Raw genomic sequence first — 21,513 nt, forward strand, 5'->3', positions numbered from 1 at the left:
AAAACTCACCCATTCATAACTTCATGAGAATAACTGTTTGGGTTGAAAGATATTGTGGGTAAAGTGTGGATTTCAAGAACTGTTTTTCTTCCAGAGGAATATCAATTTCCACCCTGCCATATGCAAGTCATTTTTATGCCACTCTTGGGAATTTCTAATCTATTTACTGTGGGTTAAAAACAAACCCAAACACGTGATCTATACCACACAGTCCCCAGCAGAATTATCCAATGGACTATGTTGGGCTGCTTCTAAGGCTTCAACTTTCCAAACAAATGACCAGCAGACTCTTCATGACAGCTTTATAAATGGGTGGATTTGGAAGTATGATGCACATGATGACTTGAGGGGAACTCCTGTTTGATGAACTATTTCCAATTACAGAGGGGGCTTTAAATACTACTGAGTCATCAGTCTGTAGCCTAAAAAAACAAATGGAAAAAGCTTGTTTTCACCACTCTGCTTTATATTGACAGAGATTCCAGTGGCAACTGTGGGGAAACACATGTATGCACCCCATCTCCCTCTATACACACACACACACACACACACACACACACACTGTGTGTGTGTGTGTGTGTGTGCACATCTAGTTTTATTGAATCCTGACCCATAAGCTAATTTTTTTTTAAAGGGCAAGAATGTCAAATCGAGGTCATGAAGGCAGTTGTTCACAATTCACCTATAGCAAGATGTGAATGTGCCCTTGGCCTGGACTATGGTATTTGAAAATTACTGGATTCCACTTTCCCTGGACAGAGGGTTGGGTGAGTTGAGCCTATAGGGAGGTGGCCAAGTTAGAAACTGAGCAGTGGAACAGTCCAGAGATTAGGTGTTAAGCTTCTTGGATTAGAGTTGGCTGCATCTTCCTTTGCATGTACTAAATCTTTAAGTAGGGCTAGCAGGGACCATTCCTAGAATTACTCTTACAAGGCCAGGAGAGTTTTCCCAGTCTTGAACTGGTGAGTTGCCATCATGTAGGGATGGTCTTCAAGGACTAGAAGGTTCTAGGGTGCTTGTGGGATTCATGGCTGGTTTACACTGGTGAGACATAGGTAACCAACCTAAGTACGTCTCCAGAGAAGAAGTCAGCAGGTACCTAAAACAATAATATTCATATATAACATAGAGGCTCGTGTAAAAAATATATATATTATATATATATTATATATATATATATATATATATATATATAAATATATATATTTTTGCGGGGCAATGGGGGTTAAGTGACTTGCCCAGGGTCACACAGCTAGTAAGTGTTAAGTGTCTGAGGCTGGATTTGAACTCAGATACTCCTGAATCCAGGGCCAGTGCTTTATCCACTGCACCACCTAGCCGCCCCTCATGTAATATTTTAAACTGAAGCCACAGGGACCCAAGAAGCCTGCATTATAGGGATATATTTAGATAGATAAGATCTTGGATCTGGAAGGACCCATTCCATATCTCTAAGTAAGCCTATGATTTTTGTCCTTTGAGGAGTAAGAGTTGCTTCTCCCATATCCCAGTTCTAAGACAAGCTAGAATTATATCTATTTACTACACATCAGATACAGCTAAGTCCCTGTTAGTGTAAATAATGAATCCCATGAAGTGGTTGTATATATTTAAATTTGTACTATTTGTAGATATAATTATATAAAATATAGTAATTGGTTTCAGCCCATTGGAAACATGCAGTGAGAATTTGAGTAATGCAAACACTTTTTGGGCACATAGGTCTCTAAGATAAGCAGAAGTCATGTCTCCCTACATGCATATAGCATCATAGACTTATAATTCAGGAAACCACCCAACTCACTTAGATGAGGATTATTTATACACATAACTTGTTGTTGTTGTTGTTGAGTTTCAGTCATGTCAGACTCTTCATGACCCCATTTGGGGTTTTCTTGGCAAAGATATTGGGATGGTTTGTCATTTCCTTCTACAGCTCATTTTACAGATGAGAAACCTAGGCAAACAAAGTTAAATGACTTGCCCAGGGCCAATGCTCTATTACATCACCTAGCTGCCCCTTATACACATAATGGAGGTTCAAAAAATGCTTGCCGGATTAATGACAAATCAGAGCCAATGGGTAGAAATTGCATATAGGTTCAGCAAGATCATAAGATCATTGCTTTTGAGTTGGGAGGGACTTTAAAGGTCATTTAGTCCAACCCTTTCATTTTACAGATTAAGAAAATAAAGTCTAGAGAAAGTGTGATTGCATCAACTTACATGGGCATTGAATGTAGAGCCCAGTTTGAACCCAGATCCTCTGACTCTATCTTTCTACTACATCACATGGGAGCTATTCAGGGCTGCGGACTGGTAGCCATTCACCCCTTAGCTTTGTCCCTGTAGATTGGGGACATGTTTGGTCTGCATAAGTCTGAAGGACCTTTTATTATGTTGTGAGGCAATACCTATGGAGCCTTTGTCAGAATCATGTTTCTAAATGCACAAAATAAAATACATAGGATTATAAAGGAAACCAATTATATTGAGATACTTATCAATGGAGGCTGCTAAGTGGTGCAGTGGATAGAGCACTGGCCCTGGATTCAGGAGGACCTGAGTTCAAATCCAGCCTCAGACGCTTGACACTTACTAGCTGTGTGACCCTGGGAAGTCACTTAACCCTCATTGCCCTGCAAAAAATAAAATAAAAAAGTTCTCAGAATCCATATTATGAACTCCTGGGACATATTTGTGTTTCCACCAATCAAATCACTCCTCTTTTTACAGAGTAAACCCTATTATTTTCATTTCATCCCTTACAGTTGTGACTAATTGAATAGATTATTGTTTTATAAAAGCATTTAACCAAAGTATTAAAAGTAAATGTAGACATGTTACTAGTTATCTTAGTTGTAGACATCACAAACTGATACTGATTCAGTCACCACTCCAACTCAGGCAAGCAGAAGAAATTACCCTTTGGGGTTTTTTTTGTTTGTTTAATTTTTTTTTTTTTGTGAGGCAATTGGGGTTAAGTGACTTGCCCAGGGTCACACAGCTAGTACGTGTCAAGTGTCTGAGGCTGGATTTGAACTCGGGTCCTCCTGACTCTAGGACCAGTGCTCTATCCACTATGCCACCTAGCTGCCCCCAAAATACCCTTTGGATTGGTGTCTGCCCCATCCTCTTATTTTCCCACCCTTACCCCAAGTCAGCATCAGTGTTACAGGTTTATCCTCCCTGCAGTCAGCACAAGGAGCAGGGAAGTATCACACACACACACACACACACTCATACACAGACACACACACACACACACAGACACCCCCACACCCCCACACACCCCCACACACACCCACACACACCCACACACACCCACACACACACCCACACACATTTGTTGAGAGTCTAAGACCTCCTGTTATTCTTCAAAGGACTACTGAGCCATGATCCTAAATACCATTTGGTTGCACTCAGTATCATGCTGGTAAATGTTTAACAATGGACTCCCCTCTTCCTCCCCCCCCCCAAAAAATAAAGAGTACATAGCTAACTTTTAAGTTTAATCTGCATTATTATGAACATTTTCTCCATGACTTTGTTACTGTTTGCCAATTTCCAAAGTATAAATGCTTACGCTGAAAACTTAATAATTAGCTCTCAAGGCAGTCTGTTCAGACTGGCTCCAGCACATCTCTGGTTGAACTGGACCATGCTTACTTCCTGTTACTCACTCCTGTCTGCCATCCTCTTGGAATGGGAAATTCCCTCATTCAGAGTGGAGACAGGCCAAGTAGCTGAAGGGAGATCCTTGTGCCTTCTGTACTTACCCCTTTGAAAACCACTAAGACTTAGTCCCAAAGCCTTATAGGAGACATAGTCCAGAGGCACAAGCAGGCAAATCCCCTATTAGGTCTCTGACACATCTTTTGATATAAATTATTTGTCTTAAATGGGTTTGTTTGGACAGGCACAGTGCCTGGCATATATTAGGCCCCTAACAAACACTTGTGGATTGATTGAACTCTTAGCCACATGTCCTTGGAGTTATGAGGGGCAAAGTATGAGATGTGCTCTTTATCAAAGTTATTCTTAGATCCAATGATCATATCTCATAAGATGGTCCAGTGGGGAGGGGACATATCATCACAGCTGTCTGGCAAGGTTTGGGCTGGCTACAAAGACCCTGGAAGTTGTGTTTCTTCCCAGCCTGGGAAGAGAAAGCTAATGTAAGATGAAGACTGGAGGGAAGTCTTACCTGCCTCCTAACCCCATTCTCACCCCCACACACAATGGGAGTTTCTGAAGGTTCTTTGAAGGGGGAAAGGAATAGAAGAATACTCATACACAGTGGTATATTGGAAACAGCTTGAACCCACTAGTGATCTGACTGTTAAATATTCTGTGGATTTATACTGAAATGGTACAAATCAAATCTGAATTTATCTTTCTGTTAGCTGTCTAATTTACAAATGTGATAGAGGAAATGTTAATAATGATACAGATTAAACTTAAAAGTGTGTTGTGAATACATTTATTTTTTTTCAGAGAGCCAGTTGTTACATGTTTAGGGATGAGACACATGGAGCAGCAATACAACCAAAGTTATTGTTTGTCCTTCATTTTCAAAGAAGACCAATGACATCACAGGGTGATGTCTTGACTTGCTGTGAATTGGATGTAAATGAGGCAGAGTTGTACCAAGTCATCACTCTTACTCTTCCAGAGTCGTTGAAGTCCACAGGCAAGATAAAAAGTCAGGATAACTGGTGATGGCCCAGTATTCAGTGAATGACCTTGAGGTCTTCCATTTCTTTTTTCTTTTTTTGCTGGGCAACGAGGGTTAAGTGACTTTCCCAGGGTCAACACAGCTAGTAAGTGTTGTGTCTAAGGCTGGATTTGAACTCAGATCCTCCTGAATCCAGGGCTGGTGCTTTATCCACTGTGCCACCTAGCTGCCCCAAGGTCTTCCATTTCTGCCCAAGCTCTAAGCACTTCACAGTGCTTGCTTCAGCAGTGTTCGTGGCCATTGGAACAAATTATTCTTGTTCACCTATTCCACAAGGGGAGGTCTTCACATACTTTTGGTAGACACCCCCCAAACTCACTGATGGGTCTAAGGTCTACTATCTGTCACTCTCAACCTGGTTTAGCCTGTCTGCTGAGATGGTTTTGCTGAGGTGTGGCTGCTGTGCATGCTTCTTGGAGCCACAGGTGTTAGTTGGGTGGCAGATGGACACCAAAGGTGGATGAGTAACCCTGAAAAGGGAAAATTGGCAAGCCCTCACACTAGAGGTGCTAGCCTTCCTCAATACTCCATTATAATACCTTTCAAACACCAAAGTAGATTGAGGTAGAAGAACTGCTGAATTTTACTACAAGCCCGTGCCTTCCTCAGGTGGCTGAAATACTGAGAGAAAAGACAGGACTAGATTAGATTACAGGGTGTGGGCTTTTGTCTCAAGACATCTAAGGAATAGCTCCCCAATGAATAGGGACAAGCCTTGCTGCAAGGACACAGCAGATTCCTGAGACTCAGGGAGAAGGAGTCTTGTAGGAAGACCTGCTCCTCTCATGGTGTAGAAAAGCAACCTGGGACAGTCTCTTGTTTGTTCTTGTTCTCTTCTCTCCCCTCTCCTGGAGTAATTTCAATTGGTGAAAGAGAGACAATGACCCTTTTAGGATCAACTCTCAGGACTGGCCCAAGTTTGTGTTAGTCCAAAGCCTTTTGGGAAGGAATCTTTGTAACCCAGGTTATGAAACAACAATCCTAATGATATAGAAAGATAGGTACATCCCATGGGGGCAGATAGGTGGCACAGTGGATAAAGCACCAGCCCTGGATTCAGGAGGACCTGAGTTCAAATCCAGCCTCAGACACTTGACACTTACTAGCTGTGTGACCCTGGGCAAGTCACTTAACCCTCATTGCCCTGCCAAAAAAAAAGAAAGAAAGAAAGATCACTTGAGATAGGCACATCCCTAAAAGGAGAACATAATTGCATTATAAATCATTTCCTCTCTTAGAGCCCATGGGCTCTTACTTTATATAAATAAAATTGTGGGGTTTACCAAGGGCTCACTTTAAAAACTGGACTGAAAAGAAGGTGGAGTGGAGATAAGAGAGAGCTTGAGAGTTTCTTGGAAGGGATGAGGGAAAGATATTTCTCTTCTGGTCAAGAGTCTAAGCAAGAAAAGGCGAGAGAGAGGGAGACAAAGTTGGACTGGTGGCCTCTGGCTTCACAGAATGACAAAGAGATACAAATGTGGCTATTGTGGCTGAACAGAAGATAGCAAGAGATGGAGGTGCAGACTTACTTGGAGCCAGATCCAAAGAAGAAACGTTGCCTACATCTTCTCCATTCCAGTCCCAATACTTCGTCATAGAATCACAGGATATCAAAACTGGAAGGGAGCTTAGGAGTCATATCGTTTGACTCCCTTATTTTATTGATAAAACAATTAAGGACTTGAAAGGTCAAATGATTTGACCAAGGTCACAAGTAAAAGAGTCAGAATTTGAACCCAGGACTTCTGATTCTGAAGCAGTGGTCTTCCAATATATCATCCTGTCTGTCTTTCTTTCTTTTTTGGCGGGGCAATGAGGGTTGTGACTTGCCCAGGGTCACACAGCTAATGTCAAGTATCTGAGTCCAGATTTGAACTCAGGTCCTCCTGAATCCAGGGCCCGGTGCTTTATCCACTGTGCCACCTAGCTGCCCCCACCCTGTCTTTCTTTTGACCCAGGGAGTTTCTTGGGTTCTAAAAAGTCTCAGCAAATCATATGTGTCTATGATCTTGCAGTCTTTCCTCAGACTCACCAGTCTAATAACTGCCTTCTTTCTTATGCTATTCACTTTCAAAATATATTGCTTAACATATCTAAAATGTGCTGTCATCCTTTGGAATCTTTTAGGGATGCTGCTTCTTGAATTCAATGTATGTATGTATATGTATGTATTTGTTGATTCATTCATTCATTACCATCTTCCAGGTGGTGCAGTAGATAGAACACTGGGCCTGAAATCAGGAAGACCTGAGTGCAAATCCAGCCTCAGGGACTTACTAGCTGTATGAGCCTGGACAAATCACTTATCCTGTTTATGTCAGTTTTCTCACCTCTAAAATGATCTGGAGAAGGAAATGGCAAACCACTCCAGTATCTCTGCCAAGAAATCCTCAAATGGGGTCACAGAGAGTTGGACATGACTGAACAACAAGGACAGACATGATGAGTAAGATAAATTTAGCCAAAAATCCCTTCCCCTTTTTCTATAGGGAAAAAAATAAGTATGTATATAGCATCTACAAATATTATCTCATTTGAGGAAATGATCTTCAGTAGACATTGTAAACTCAATGTGTCTAAAATTGAATTAATTATCTTTCCCCTTTGCCCCCCACCCCAAATTCTTCCCTACACACACACACACACACACACACACACTTTAGCTATTGCAAAGGACATTACCATCCTCCTAGTCCCTCAGGCTCAGCTCTCAAAATAGGGGTGATCCTGGACTCCTCATTATCTCTCACCCCACCACATTCAATCTACCACAAAAGTCTGTCAATCTCACCTTCCAACATCTCTCAAATATGCCCTTTTCCCTCTGACTGCTACCACTCTAATTCAGGTCCTATCACTTTACCTTGATTACTGCAATAGCCTGCTGGGGGTCTGACTGTCTCATCTCTCTGCACTCCAATTCATTCTCCATTTAGCTGCCAAAGTGATTTTCCTAAAGTGCAGGTCTGATCATGTCACCCTGCCTGACAAATACAGTAATGTTTTACATAATCATACATGTATAACCCATATCTGATTGCTGCCTCAGGGAGGGAGGAGGCGAGGGAGGGAAAGAGGAATAAAAATTGGAATCCAAAACTATAAATAAAAATGTTTATTACAAAATAAAACAAAAACAAACCAACCAGCAAAAAAACCCAATGGCTCCTTATTACCTCTCAGATCAAATGCAAAATCCTCTGTTCAAAGCCTTTCATAACCTAATCCCCTCCTACCTTTTCTAACTTCTTATTCCCTAACTCATACTCTGATCCAGTGACTCTGGCTTCATTGGCTCTGGGCATTTTCTCTGGCTGTCCTCCATGCCTGGAATACTTTTCCTTGTAATCTCTGCCTATTGATTTCCCTGGCTTCCTTTAAATCCCAACTAAAATCTCATCTTCTACAAGAAGCCCTTCCCAACCCCTCTTCATTCTAGTACTTTTCCTCTCTTTATTATTTCTTAGTTAGGGGCATATGGGGTGTTTAAGGAGGACTAGTGCCTCTAGTGTGAGGGTTTACTGAGCCTTTTTCAGGGATGCTCATCTGCCTTTAGTATTTACCTGGCACTCAACTCCTACCTGTGGCTCCAAGAAGCTGTAGCATGTAGAGTGGCTATACCTTGGTAAAACCATCTCAGCAGACAGGCTAAACCAGGTTGAGTGTAACCAATGTGCTTCAAACCCAAGCATGTGAAGACTTTCCCCAGTGGAATAGGTGGATGAGAACATTTTATTCCAATGGCCATTAAGGGAGTTGAAGCAGGCACTGTGGAGCATCTAGAACTTGGTCAGAAATGAAAGACACCAAGGTCTTCCACTACATCTGGGACATCACCAGTCGTCCTGACTTTTTGTCTCGCTTCTGGACTTCAATGACTCTGGAAGAGAGATCAAAGCTGATGACTGTGCAACTTGCCTCACTTAAATCCAATTGACAGCAAGTCAAGACATCATCCCATTCTCTCAATGGTCATCTTTGAAAAACAAAGGACAAACAACAAGATGTCACTGTAGGATTTGAGCCCACTTTACCGAGATCCCTCTTTATGAGAAAGTCTCTTAAATATCTGGGTTCTCACCCATCTTCTGACATCTCAGCCATAGCTTGTTCCTCAGCTCTTCCTGAGGATTAGAGTTAAAAGCATGTGTTCTGTATTCCAAACTCTAGATCAGGTCATGGACTTCATTTGGAAGGATCCTGTCCTTCTTAAAGAACAGGTCAGTACTGAATGGAGAGAGTCCTGCCCTGTTAACAACAGGAAACCTTCTCCTCATATGGTCACATGGTCCATTGTTATCCCTTTTTCTGAACTCTATTGCTCTGGCTAGAGTTAGGGATAGAATGGGGTAGAGAATGCATCATTAGTTCCTGGATCTTCTAGTCTGGGGGTTCTTAGCGTTTTTGGTGTCATGGACCCTTATGGAAGTCCAGTGAAACCTAATGATCCTTTTTCAGAATGATATTTTTAAGTAATTGAAGGAAATGCTACATTTCAGTTAGAAGTTAGTGAAGATAAAGGTTTTTTTTTTTTCCATCTATGTTCACAAACTCTCTATCTTCACTGGGAGCTTGTGGACCTAAGGTTAATATCCCACACCCAATTTGAATCCTCCTTAATTTTATAGATGTGGGAACAGGCTGCAAAACATGAGGTCACCTGCCTTCATCGTTATACTAAGCTGGCTGCAAAGGGCCTATGGTGAGCCAAGAACCTTGGTTTTTTTTAACTCCCAAAGGTAAGTCCTGTAACTTTCCCCATTAAGACTGTTTGCAGTGGATTCAGACTTACTATTTATTGATCACTCTAGTTTCAAGTAAAATGACTCTCCTTGTTCTTCTCTGGGCATGTGAGATAATACCTTCTATAGTATTGATTCATCCCTGCTAAGTAATCATATAGCATGGTGGATAGAAAGGCCTGTGTTGAAATTCTGTCTTAGACCTTTAATAGTTTCATTATCTTTACTTCTTTATTTTTCTCTGCCTTGGTTTCTTCATCTGTAAAATGAGGATAATAATCGCACCAACGTCAGGGTTATTGTGAGACTCAAATAATATACTCTTGTAAAGCACTTTACACTCTTAAAAGTATTATATACAAATGTTAGTTATTGTGATGATTATTCTCCTTTTCCATGGTTTGAAATAAAAGGTACACTTAAAAAATATAGCCTCATGTCTTTAAACTGTAAAGGGGCTGGCCTCCTGTGAAAGACACCAAGTTAACTTTTGGGAATGACATCCTTCAGAAGCAGTATTTGGCCTGTGAATTGGAAAAAGCCAGTGGCCCTCTTGAAGTGGGACCTAGAGAAAGCTGGTGAGAAGCAAGAAAATAGAGGTCAGGAACAGGGTGACCAGAGTCAAGGCAAACAATGAGTGGCACCAAAGGCCAGGGGCCAAGTCACTAGAGAAGAGAGGTGAGAGAGGTTGGAGTGTGCATAGTCTTGAGGACGCTGAACTAGAGAGTGGGTAAGTGAGAAACTAGTACCCAAGGCCACAGGGAAACTGCCACATCGGTGGTAAGTGACATCATATACATTATTGCCCTTCCATTGTGTCTGGAGATCCCAAAGAATTCATTGGAATAAATAAAGCTAGGGCTCTGGCCAGGGGACATATGTAGAGGGATGGATGAACAGCAGCCATTGGTTAACAAGTCCTGGCAGAGTTCAATTCTAGAGTTAATTCCATGTTATTGGCTTTGCCTTGAATTTGAAGTCATTAGGTTTGGCTTGGTAAAGAAATATTGGTAGGGGAGTGAGTTTAAGTTGGGCTACTCTAATAGCATCAGGGACCTGAGGAGTAACTGAGAAAGGGCCACATGGACAAAGAGCCTTGTAGTATACACAACAATAGAGTGTCATTAAAAAAATGACAGGGGTGTATATTAAGAAGAGATTTAAAACACACGTGTTTTCCCCTTCAAAGCAGTCACCTTGATTATGGTAGACACTTTTTCTGATGTCTTTGGAGCTACTCTTGCAAAGTTGCCTTTTTGGTTAGTTTACAAACTATTTTTTTAAATTAAATTAAATTTTTTTTAGTGAGGCAATTGGGGTTAAGTGACTTGCTCAGGGTCACACAGCTAGTAAGTGTTAAGTGTCTGAGGCCGGATTTGAACTCAGATACTCCTGACTCCAGGGCCGGTGCTCTATCCACTGTGCCATCTAGCTGCCCCAGTTTACAAACTATTAAAGAAAATTCTCCTTACCTCTTAGTCAAACCTCATTAGTCATGGCTTGGATAAGGAATTGGGTTATAGCCAAACAAGAATTTGTTATGTAGTTGGATCCTTATTTGAAGGCTTATTTCAAAAGATGAGCTGCCTTGGGTTTAATAATGCAACTCTCAATGCCCTGGCTGGATTGATCCTGGCAATAAACTAAACAAAAAAAAATCAGAATCTGATAGAAAGGAAATGGTGTAGGCCCAATCTGAATCTCCCAAGAATGGTCTTGGCTATTCCATTGTACTCCAGGCAGGAGTTAAGTAACTAAACACAACTATGAACTGGCCAGGAGGGTAAGACAAAAAGTGACATGACTGTTTACTCCCTAAAGTGACTGCTTGCAGACACATGTTAATAGTGTTCTGCATGAACATCAGCTTTATGGAGCCCTGCTGTGATGATCTAACCATATTACTCAGTGTGAGTAATGCCCAGGAGGAGAGTCTTAGTGTGTAAGTTAACATGATGTTCTGTGAACAAGACCTCACTGCTCTTAACCATGAAATAGACAATGTACCACCTGTTCCACCCAGATAACAGTGGTATAGTGGAAATTCAATGGAACAAAGATTTATTAAGCTCTTATGGGGTATAATAGACTCAATGGATGCAAAAATGAAAGGTGACCTGCCCTACAGTTAGAACATGAGTAAATAGGGAGGAAGGAAGAGAGATAGCATGAGAGTAGAAAGAGAACTAGTTCTGGAGTCAAGAAAAACAGTGTTCCAGTCTTGTCTCTGACACTTACTATGTGTGACTTTGGAGAAGTTAATTTAGCTCTTAAGTACTCTTGACAACTCTCTAGGTTGAAATCAGGTTGAGAGTTTCCCCTCTCATCCCCCAGAATAGGAGGCATCAAACAGAGAGATACAAAATGGTCAAAAAAAAAAAAAAAGAAAAGAAAAGAAAAAAAGGCAGCTAGGTGGCGCAGTGGATAGAGCACTGGCCTTAGAGTCAGGAGTATCTGAGTTCAAATCCAGCCTAAGACACTTAACACTCACTAGCTGTGTGACCCTGGGCAAGTCACTTAACCCAATTGCCTCACTAAAAAGAAAATAATTAAATAAATAATAATAAATAAATAAATAAATGAGTGAATGAATGAATGAATGAATAATGAATGAATAAATAAATAGATAAATAAATAAATAAATAAAAGAGATACAAAATGGTCAAAGGATACAGGTGAGGATCATTTGTAGCTGGAGGAAACAGAAGACATGATAAGGTAGAACATGAGCTGGTCTTTGAAGCATTTTGGTACAATACTGTAGCATTGCAGTGTTAAACTGGTTTGAATAGGTTCAAACTGGTCAGAACCAGCTTTAATGTGTTTAGACTAAATTTTTTTTGTGTGGGGCAATGAGGGTTAAATGACTAGCCCAGGGTCACACAGCTAGTAAGTGTCAAGTGTCTGAGGCCAGATTTGAATTCAGGTCCTCTTGAATCCAGGGCTGGCACTTTATCCACCGCGCCACCTAGCTGCCCCCATGTTTAGACTGATTTTAACCATTTTGAACTGGTCAGTACCAGTTTTAACCTGTTTAGACTGGTTTTTAACAGTTTAAACTGGTTAGAACAAATTTTAGTTGGTTTTAAGTGTTTTTATATAGTTTTGACTCCTCCATCACCATAAGAACAGGAAAATATCTGCCAAATGGGAGATATGCAGCAGTAAGTTCTTTCTCCCTACCTGCGCTCCTTACCTACCCACCTTCCACAAATCTTGGGAAACTTAGGTCTGTAGCACTGAATGAGCTATTTGAAAAGAATGGATTAAGAAAGCATTAAATAATATGAGAATCTTCAGGGGAGAAAAATGCAGAAATATTTCATTGACATGTATTTCAGCCACCTTTTCTGGAACTGGTTTTGGAAACTGTTGCAACTCTCATTATGAAAGATCTATTTCCTAAGAAAGCAACTGAAGTGTTCCACATACAAACCCTTTTAATTCAGGTAGGATATGTGGTGGGGATTTTTTCCCCTTCACTAAAACAGCTTTCTTTTCTCCCTGTTTAGGCTCACTTCTGAACCAGGAACTTGGATTGATTCATCAACTCCAGACTCAGCCCAGAGAAGAACTATTCTCACATATTGTGACAAGTTAAGTTCCCTTTACATAATTCTGAAACTTCTAAAACCTTTCTTGTGCATGTTAGCAAAGTAAGTCTTTCCCAATCTTTTGTCTTTCCAGGAAATGATGAGAAAAAAAGTTGCTGTCTTCTGGAAGGCACGATGTTTAGAAGCCCTGGTGGTCTCCTTTAAAGCCAATGTTCCAGAGCAAAAACTTAAAAGTTTCTTATTATCACAGTCTCATATCCCATCTCTTCAATTTAGAACTTGAATGAACTTCGAAGGTAACCTAATCCAAACCCCTAAGGAACAATGAAACAGGCCCAGACATGTGAATAGGGGAATATGCAGCCAAGGTCATAAAAGAAGTAACAGAGATAGCATTCAAACAGATTTACTGCCTCCAATCTTGCAATTTTCCCACCATGCCATACTATTCTCCTCTCTGTCTTCCATGAGGACATTTCTTTTTTATGAATGAAGTAGTCCTAAACTAAGTCAATTCCTTGTATCTTCTTTAATGAACTGGCATTTCATTATGTTATTTCCCTTTTCTTTTTCTTTGCCCTTTCTAATTACCATTCATCTTTTCCATCTGGGATCCCAATTGACATCTCCATGATAGTAAAAGTGATTTCCATTGTCTCCCCTTTCCCACCAAGCCCTTTCCCTGTTTCTAATTTAAATCTCAGTCAACCCAATTATCTAATTCATAGTTGGGAAGCCAGATTCATACTAAACCTGTGGAGAGCAGTGTTCTATAGGTTTATGTGATGGAATGTGGGCAAGGGCTATGATTTCATCTTTTGACCTCTGTGGGGCTTTTTTGTTTTGTTTTGTTTTTTTGGTGAGGCAATTGGGGTTAAGTGACTTGCCTAGGGTCACAAAGCTAGTAAGTGTTAAGTGTCTGAGGCCAGATCCGAACTCAGGTCCTCCTGACTCCAGGGCTGGTGCTCTAACCACTGTGCCATCTACCTGCCCCGCCTCTGTGGGTTTTTAAAAAGCATCTCCCACTGTCCACTGGTCACTTAAAGAATCTTTGGAGCTGAAGGGACCTTAGAAGTCATTGAATCAAATCTGCTAGGTGCTGGAGGAATGCTATCACATGTCTACCAAAACACCTACTGAGTACCTGCTGAGTTGCAAGGCAATGTGTTACAAACCAAGGGATGGGAATTTCATGAAGACCTAGTCTCTACTTATGAGAGGCCTATAATCTAATTAGAGAGGATATGGATTATAAAGTAAACTTGTCCCATAAGAAAAACAGGGATAAAGTATCTTAGGAGTTTAGAAGGCAAGAGAGATTACTTCTGGAAAGGGAGAAGGAAAGATGTCAAGGAAAAGTAGCATTTAAGACTGAACTTAAAGTATGGTTATGAATTCAACAGGCAGAGGTGAAGGGGAAAGACATTTCTGGCAGAGAGGAAGAAGAAAAGCACAGGGTACACTTAGGGGACAGCAAATGGTCCAGTTTGGTTGGAGTATGGAGAAGTATGTGAAAGAGCTTGTCAGTGAAGACTGGCAAGACAGAATGGGAAATGGCTATGGAGAAACTTGAATGTCAGGCTAAGGAGTTAGGACTTTATTCCATAGTCAATACGGAGTCATTGAAGGATTTTGAGCTGAGGAATGACATTATTAGAATTGTGCTTTAGGAAAATTAATAAACTAATAACATGATGAGTGATTTTGGGGGGGGGAGGTAAATAAGATATTGGAGGCAGGGAGACCAATCGGGAGGCTATTGAAGTAGTCTGGGTGAGAAGTTATGCTGATGAGCTAATGTGATGGAAGGCAGAAAGGAAAGTATAAATCAGAGTTTGGACAAGAAAAGAGAAGAAAGGACTGGGTGGTGCTAGCTTACTGGTGGGAAGAGGAGTGGGATGAATGAATGCTGAATTTTAGAGGGAGTTAAGTGGTATCATGAATAGAGTTCTGGGGCTGGAGTCAGGAAGACCTGAGTTTAAATCTAGCTTCAGATGCTTATTAGCTGTGTGACCCTGGACAAGTCACTTAACCTCTATCTACATTAGTTTTCTCAAGTCTAAAATGGGGATAATAAGAGTACCTACCTTCCAGTATTATGAAGATCAAATAAGATATTATTTGTAAGATGCTTGACACAGTATCTGGCACATACTAGACACTTAATATACTTTTTTGTTTTCTTCCTTTTAGGATTTCAAGTTTGGTATGTGTTTGAATACTTCCATTGATGAATTGACCATGCTCATGAAGGAATGTTCTCATGGGTGAGGATATCATTCTTAGTGATCTTTCCTGTTCACTATGAAAATCTGGCTTCTGCTTGGGTCTTTAGTCCCATTTCCAAGAAGAGCAGCCACTCAGGGAAGGGACATATCAGTATTCTCCAGCCTATACAAAGAATTTTGGACCAGAGGAGGACCTTAGAAATCAAGATCAACCATTATTGTCCACTTGAGTGAATGACACAATGAAAACACATTAAATAAGCCCCTGTGGATACAAATACACAAGTGAGACCATTTCTCCTGTCCTCAAGAAGCTTATATCTCTAATGGGAGAAAGAGCATATATAGGAAGTGGTGGCCAGGGAGGGGTGTTCTGCTTTGGAAAGTCACTAGGGGTAGTAATTGGAGCCATAGAGGAGTGGATTGACATACCCTTTCCAGAAGCAATGGCAATATTGATTTGATTTTGGTTGCAGAAGTGGGGCTTAGTGTGGGGGAAGGGAAGTAGTATCAGGAGAAGAAATGGGCATGCCCTATCAAAGAGAAGAACATGACCCTGTGGTAAAGTGAGACATGGTTGGGACTGGTTGAAGATTGTGGTCATGTGAGGTACTCACCAACCAGGACAATGCAGGTCCCAGGATAGAAATTCCAGGGCTAAGAGGAGTACTAATTTTACTCTTCAGTAAAGGAAAGGAGGCCCAGAGCTAGGTGATATTTCTATGGTCGCATAGCTAGTTGGTGGCAGAGCTTAGATTTTGTAACTCTCAGGCCAGTATTCTTTCTACTACAACCCACCATCTCCTAAGCACAAGGCAAAATTCTAATGCAATAATTCCCATTTAAATTAGCAGTTACACTGGGTCTTCTGTATCCTCAGCAGCCTCCTCTGAAAGGAATCTTTCAGGTCCTGCCTCAAAAGAATCTAGGGAAAAAAATTATATTTTGTAACATAATAGAACATTTAGACAAAAAAGCTGAAAACCCACCCTTTAGACCCACGCGCAATATTTACATCAAAGCCAACCCTGAGAGGGCTATGAAAGAATTCCCTCCTCATTTGAGCTGCTAGTTCCATTTTGAGAGCTCTTAAAAATTTGGTGCCTCTTTTGTTTTGTTTCCCCTAAGGGAGTTAATGCATCTCCCATTCACTGGGAGATCCCTAGCACTAATTTAGGAAAGTGATGAGGGGGTGTAGGGTGGTGAGCACCTTCAATCATATAAAGTTCTTCTCTTTTGTCCTCACAAAAAATCCACGTTCTCTGATGTCTGATTTCCTATACACTGTGCATCATTCACAGTGGGTTATGCAAACTTAAGGTTCTCATGGTGAAATATAGTGGCTATCTCATCCTTGTTTGCATATTAACAGCTAGGTGATATCAGGAAGAGCTGAGTTCAAATTTGGCTTCAGACATTTATTAGCTGTGTGACCCCCAACAAATGACTTAACCTCTGCCTCAGTTTCTTCAGCCATAAAATGGGGATAATAAGAGCACTTACCTTACGGGGTTGTTGTGTGATCAAATAGGATAATATTTGCAAAGCTCTTAGCATGGTATCTGGCATATCATTGGCTTATTAAATGTTTATTCCCTTCCGCTACTGACAAGAAGATTGCTGGTAGAGTCACTGCAGTTTTCATTCAGATACTAATAACTGGGATTGCTAGAAGACTTTCCTGCTACGTGATAAATGTTTTTTAATTTATGTTTAAATTGCCTCTTCTCTCTTCATTGGCATTATTTCCTCTCTTATTGACTATCCCATCTTTCTGAAGAAGTCTTCTTCCTCCCAGGATCAATTATTTCCAGTTTGGACAATTAGATTAAAGACAACTGGATTGGAAAGGAGAAGATCTGAGTTCAAACCCTGGCTCTGCTCTTTATTAATGCAGGGTAGCTAAATGGAGCAGTAGATGGAATGCTGAGCCTGAAGTCAGGAAGATTTATCTTCACAAGCTCAAATCTGGCCTCAGAAACTTACTAGTTATATGAATCTGGGCAAGTCCTTTCACCCTGTTTACCTCTGTTTCCCCATCTATCAAATGAGCTGGAGAAGGAAAACGTGAACTAATCTAGTATCTTGGCCAAGAAAATCCAGTAATTCACAACTGAAATGACTGAACAAGTGTCCTTATGCAAGTCACACCAGGCCTCTGATTCTTCACCTAAAAAAAGGAGGGAATTGGTTTAAATGACCTCTGAGGTTCATTTCAGCCCCTGATCAGTGACTCTAGGAGTATCATTGAGAACTAAGCACTGTGGTGTAGTTGGAATCTCTGGATCATGAATCAAGATCTAGGTTTCATCCCATACTCTGGGATTACTAGCTGTATGCATGTAAGTTTCTTAAGTTATATTGAGAGACATGATTATTAACAACCAAAGATTTAGGGAGATCCAGAATTCTTCTTCTTTTCTCTGAAGACCTTTAAAAGTTCAGTCTCTGAAGGACATCACTGATAATGATATTGAATTAACTCTTTCCTCAATCTTTGTCAGACCCCACCCAACCTAATAAAGAATTTAATTTAAGGTGAGGAAGTCCACTGTGCTCTACACAGGTTTGGGTGGGGATAAATTATTTGACTATATTCCCCAAGGCTGGGAAATTTAGAAGTAAATGACATAAAGTTACACCCCCCAGCCCTTCATTAGAATAGGTCCACATCTCCTTGTAATATTCATTCTCTCTCATTAATTGTTAACCAATCAGAGTTGATTGCCACACTCAGGGACACCCACTCTTCCAAGGGCATATAAACTTTGAGCCCACCACTGTGATTGGTCTTTGGCATTCGAGTGTGTCACTGAACCTTTTATTAATAAAAGGCTAGCATTATTAATAAAATGATTAATTACCCAGAAACTATGTCTCTCAAACTTTTTAAACATCACACTGTTTCTCCCTCCTTCCCTCTCTAGATTGGTGTTAGGATCAAACTAGCTAATCCATGAAAGCCCTTTGTAAAGGCAAGGTACCCTTATTGATTGACCCATGAGTGTGCAAAAGAATTCACACATAGCTACTTTACAAATAAGTTAATTTTATTGAATAGGCATTATAGCTTCTCTCTGTTTCAAATGTTGGAGAAGCTGGGTCACACCGATTACAGAGCTCTCATTGACTTGAAGTCATCTTTCATAAAAGAAAGAAATTAAATATCCAGTTCTGCTATAAAAAGTGCGACAGTCATAACTGGAAGATTTCCAAAACGAAAGCGAAATTTACTACATATTGCAAAAATGGGTTTTAGTGCTTTAATACTTTACAAAGTAGCAACCCGACTGCTAAAAACAGCTCTTACATGTCTTTCTTTGTCCAAGAATGGATCATATTAAAAAGAACATTGGACTTTAATCCGGATGACAATCACAGGTAGAAAAAAGTTCTTGATCACTTGCATGTTGTTCAAAGCAACAGAATTCAGGCCCATTTTTTTTTTAACATTGATGGTCTTGTTGCTCCACTTCCATCAAGTAAGAAATGGTGGGAAACTAAACACACGAGAAAACAGTATTGTTTCAACCCAAAGATTGATGATAATCAGTCAATCAAACCACAGAAAAAGGGGGGGGAAAAGTACCATTCACTCATTTCCACATAGGCTGAACACAGAGGTAAATGGACATGTCGAACACAGGGTAACCCGGAAAGTCACTGTGGCTTTAAGAAAAGCTTTTTTCTTCATTTCTTTTGGTCATTTCAATTTGCCTTAGTAGAATGATCTGCTAGAATTATTGAAACTGATCAAAGATGATAATAAACTAAGCTCAGCTCTGGAAACGCCCAGATAGGGATGGTTTGCTTATTAAGAAGTGGAATTCTCCTAGGGAATCAGGCAAGTTTAATTCTCATTGTTCTAACATGATTTATTTATATATATCTAAGAAAACCCTGTAACCCACCATCCAGCTAGGGACCTATGAACTGAGAAAAGGCATTCTGTCTCTATCAGTGGGTACTTTGGATGCTCTTTGTTGGTATATGTATTGGTTTTCTTAAGCCTTGTTTGCAGGTCCTAGCCTTTATCACTTCCACATGCTAGCTTTGGGCAGCAGTTATTGGAAATAGCTCTGTTGTCTTCTCCCTGCCCCCCTCCCCCATACACAGTAGTCCTAATCATACTTAAGTTGTTACAATTTCATTACCCAAATGTACAGGATCCTTCAACTATAGAAACATCAACAGGCATTCTGATAAGGTCAGTTGATGGAAGGTTACATGATTTGGGGGTGGGGGAGGGAAGTGTAATCCCCTCAGCAAGAGTTCTCTTGTGAATAAGCATGGGGAACAGGCTCACAGTCAATCAGTTTGGCAATAAAAGGTAAATCTCTAATTCAGGGTATTTAAAAAATAGGTTACATGTCCTTGGGTTACGTACATGCTTCAGAAAACCTACTGCTTTGTGTTTTGGTTTAATAAGTCAGACAATTGGACACTGGCAAAAAATGTGGTCAAGGAAGTGTCCATAGGTGCCACTGGATTATGTCTTTTAAAAATGTGATCAATGGAATCAAGGCCAGAGATTAAAGACAGTTGGGAAGGCTTTGGATTGTGCCCCAGTCCAGCCCAAGGCCCTACAAAATATTAACAGTATTTTGCCACCAACCCTTAAAAAAGACAAAACTTAGCCAAAATACCAGAAAATAATGTGCCAGCAGATAGTTTTTTTTTTTTTTAATAAAGGGTTCCCCAGCAAAAATAGATAATGTCTATGAGGGAACCTGGGCATTGTGAGAAAACACTGTTGGTCATTTCATGAGAGGGCTTTAAAAGAGTGGAGAAGGGTAGAAATTGCCAATTGGAAGCCATGAGACAAGAGCCTGCCTTGTCTCTCTCTGGAGACTTAGTGAGGTTTAAGGTGCAAAGTCAAGGTTGTGTCTGCAAGATGCCATAACCACCAGTTACAAAGTGAGAAAAGTCAGCTAGATTTGGGGCCTTGGAGATGTTTATTTTGGTGTTCATCTACCTAGTAGCTTCTTCTTCCTACTAACCCCATCCCCCACCCCCATACAATCCAAAGAACAAACCCCACAGCAAAATCAGAACACAAAACTGACTGTTTGCTTCGGGAAATGCCTGATTTGCAACCCATTCAAAAGGGTCGAGATATAATGGCTCCAAGATCTAGGGCCACTGTTAGCAGCCATTCAGGTTTGCTCTTTGGACCTTTGGGGGCAACTCTTTTGGGGATTGGTCCCTTGGATTAAATGAGATAGCTGTAAGAGGAATTTAGCATAGTGCCTGACAAGTAGTAAGCACTATATAAATGCTTATTTTTTCCTCCCCTCCCCTTTGAGAATGGCTTACAAAAGGCACAGACTAAGTATATGAGTATTTATTTATTTTTTAATATCTTGTTATGATGAATGGAGAAGAAATGTGGAGCTGTATAAAGAGCCTCAGAGACCTTGCCTCTACCACTCAAACTTGTGACCCTGGCCAAGTCACTTTACCAATTTCATTTCTTCCTTTGTGAAATCAAAGATTGGGCCTGATGTTCCCTAAGGTCCTTTCTAGCTTATTCACATTCTTCAATCCTACATCTTCTCTAGAAAAGAAGTTATTGGAGAGGTAAGAGGGAGAGAGGAAGGAGGGAGAAAGGAAAAGAGACAGAGAGAGGAAAAGAAGAAGAAGAAGGAAGAAAAGGAGAAGAAAGAAAAGATGAAGAAGAAGAGGAGGAGGAGGAAGGTAGGAAGGGGGAGGGAGAGGAGAGGAAAGAGTCACAAGGAAGGTTGACTCACAAGTAGCAGTGGGTTCCATTGACATGGTTACTGACCCATTCTCAGTTTTAACTTTGGACCTCTAAGGCAGCCAGCTGAGCAGCCAGCATTTATGGAGAGGTCCATTAGGACAAAGTACAAATATTGACCACATCATCCACTCATAGCATTCATATTTATATTGCAACACCTGTTAGTTCTCTATGATAGTTAGGTATAGCATGCTCTAGAACATGACTAGAGTGTAAGAGACCAGGGTGGGAGATGGGATAATTTAACTAGTTTGCCTGATTTAAGTTCCTCTCTTTTAGTGATAATAGTACACTCTGTCTATGGGACCCAGGCTGAAATTCCCTTTTTCAGGTATCTTATTTATTTATTTTTTTTAGTGAGGCAATTAGGGTTAAGTGACTTGCCCAGGGTCACACAGCTAGTAAGTGTCTGAGGTCAGATTTGAACTCAGGTCCTCCTGACTCCAGGGCCAGTGCTCTATCCACTGAGCCACCTAGCTGCCCCTATTTT

At 40.7% G+C, this 21,513-nt stretch overlaps 1 long non-coding RNA gene across 1 annotated transcript in view; it reads left to right on the top strand.

Annotated features, from left to right (window-relative positions):
* The window catches only part of LOC122738371, a 31,654-nt gene extending 16,134 nt beyond the window's left edge, over window positions 1-15,520 (top strand). The window contains exons 2-3 of the long non-coding RNA XR_006354642.1: window positions 12,993-13,330; window positions 15,228-15,520. This is a non-coding gene — a long non-coding RNA (uncharacterized LOC122738371). The remainder of the gene's footprint in view (window positions 1-12,992; window positions 13,331-15,227) is intronic.
* Window positions 15,521-21,513: the final 5,993 nt, after the last annotated feature.

Source organism: Dromiciops gliroides, chromosome 2 (assembly GCF_019393635.1).
Source record: "Dromiciops gliroides isolate mDroGli1 chromosome 2, mDroGli1.pri, whole genome shotgun sequence".
Lineage (NCBI taxonomy): Eukaryota > Metazoa > Chordata > Mammalia > Microbiotheria > Microbiotheriidae > Dromiciops > Dromiciops gliroides.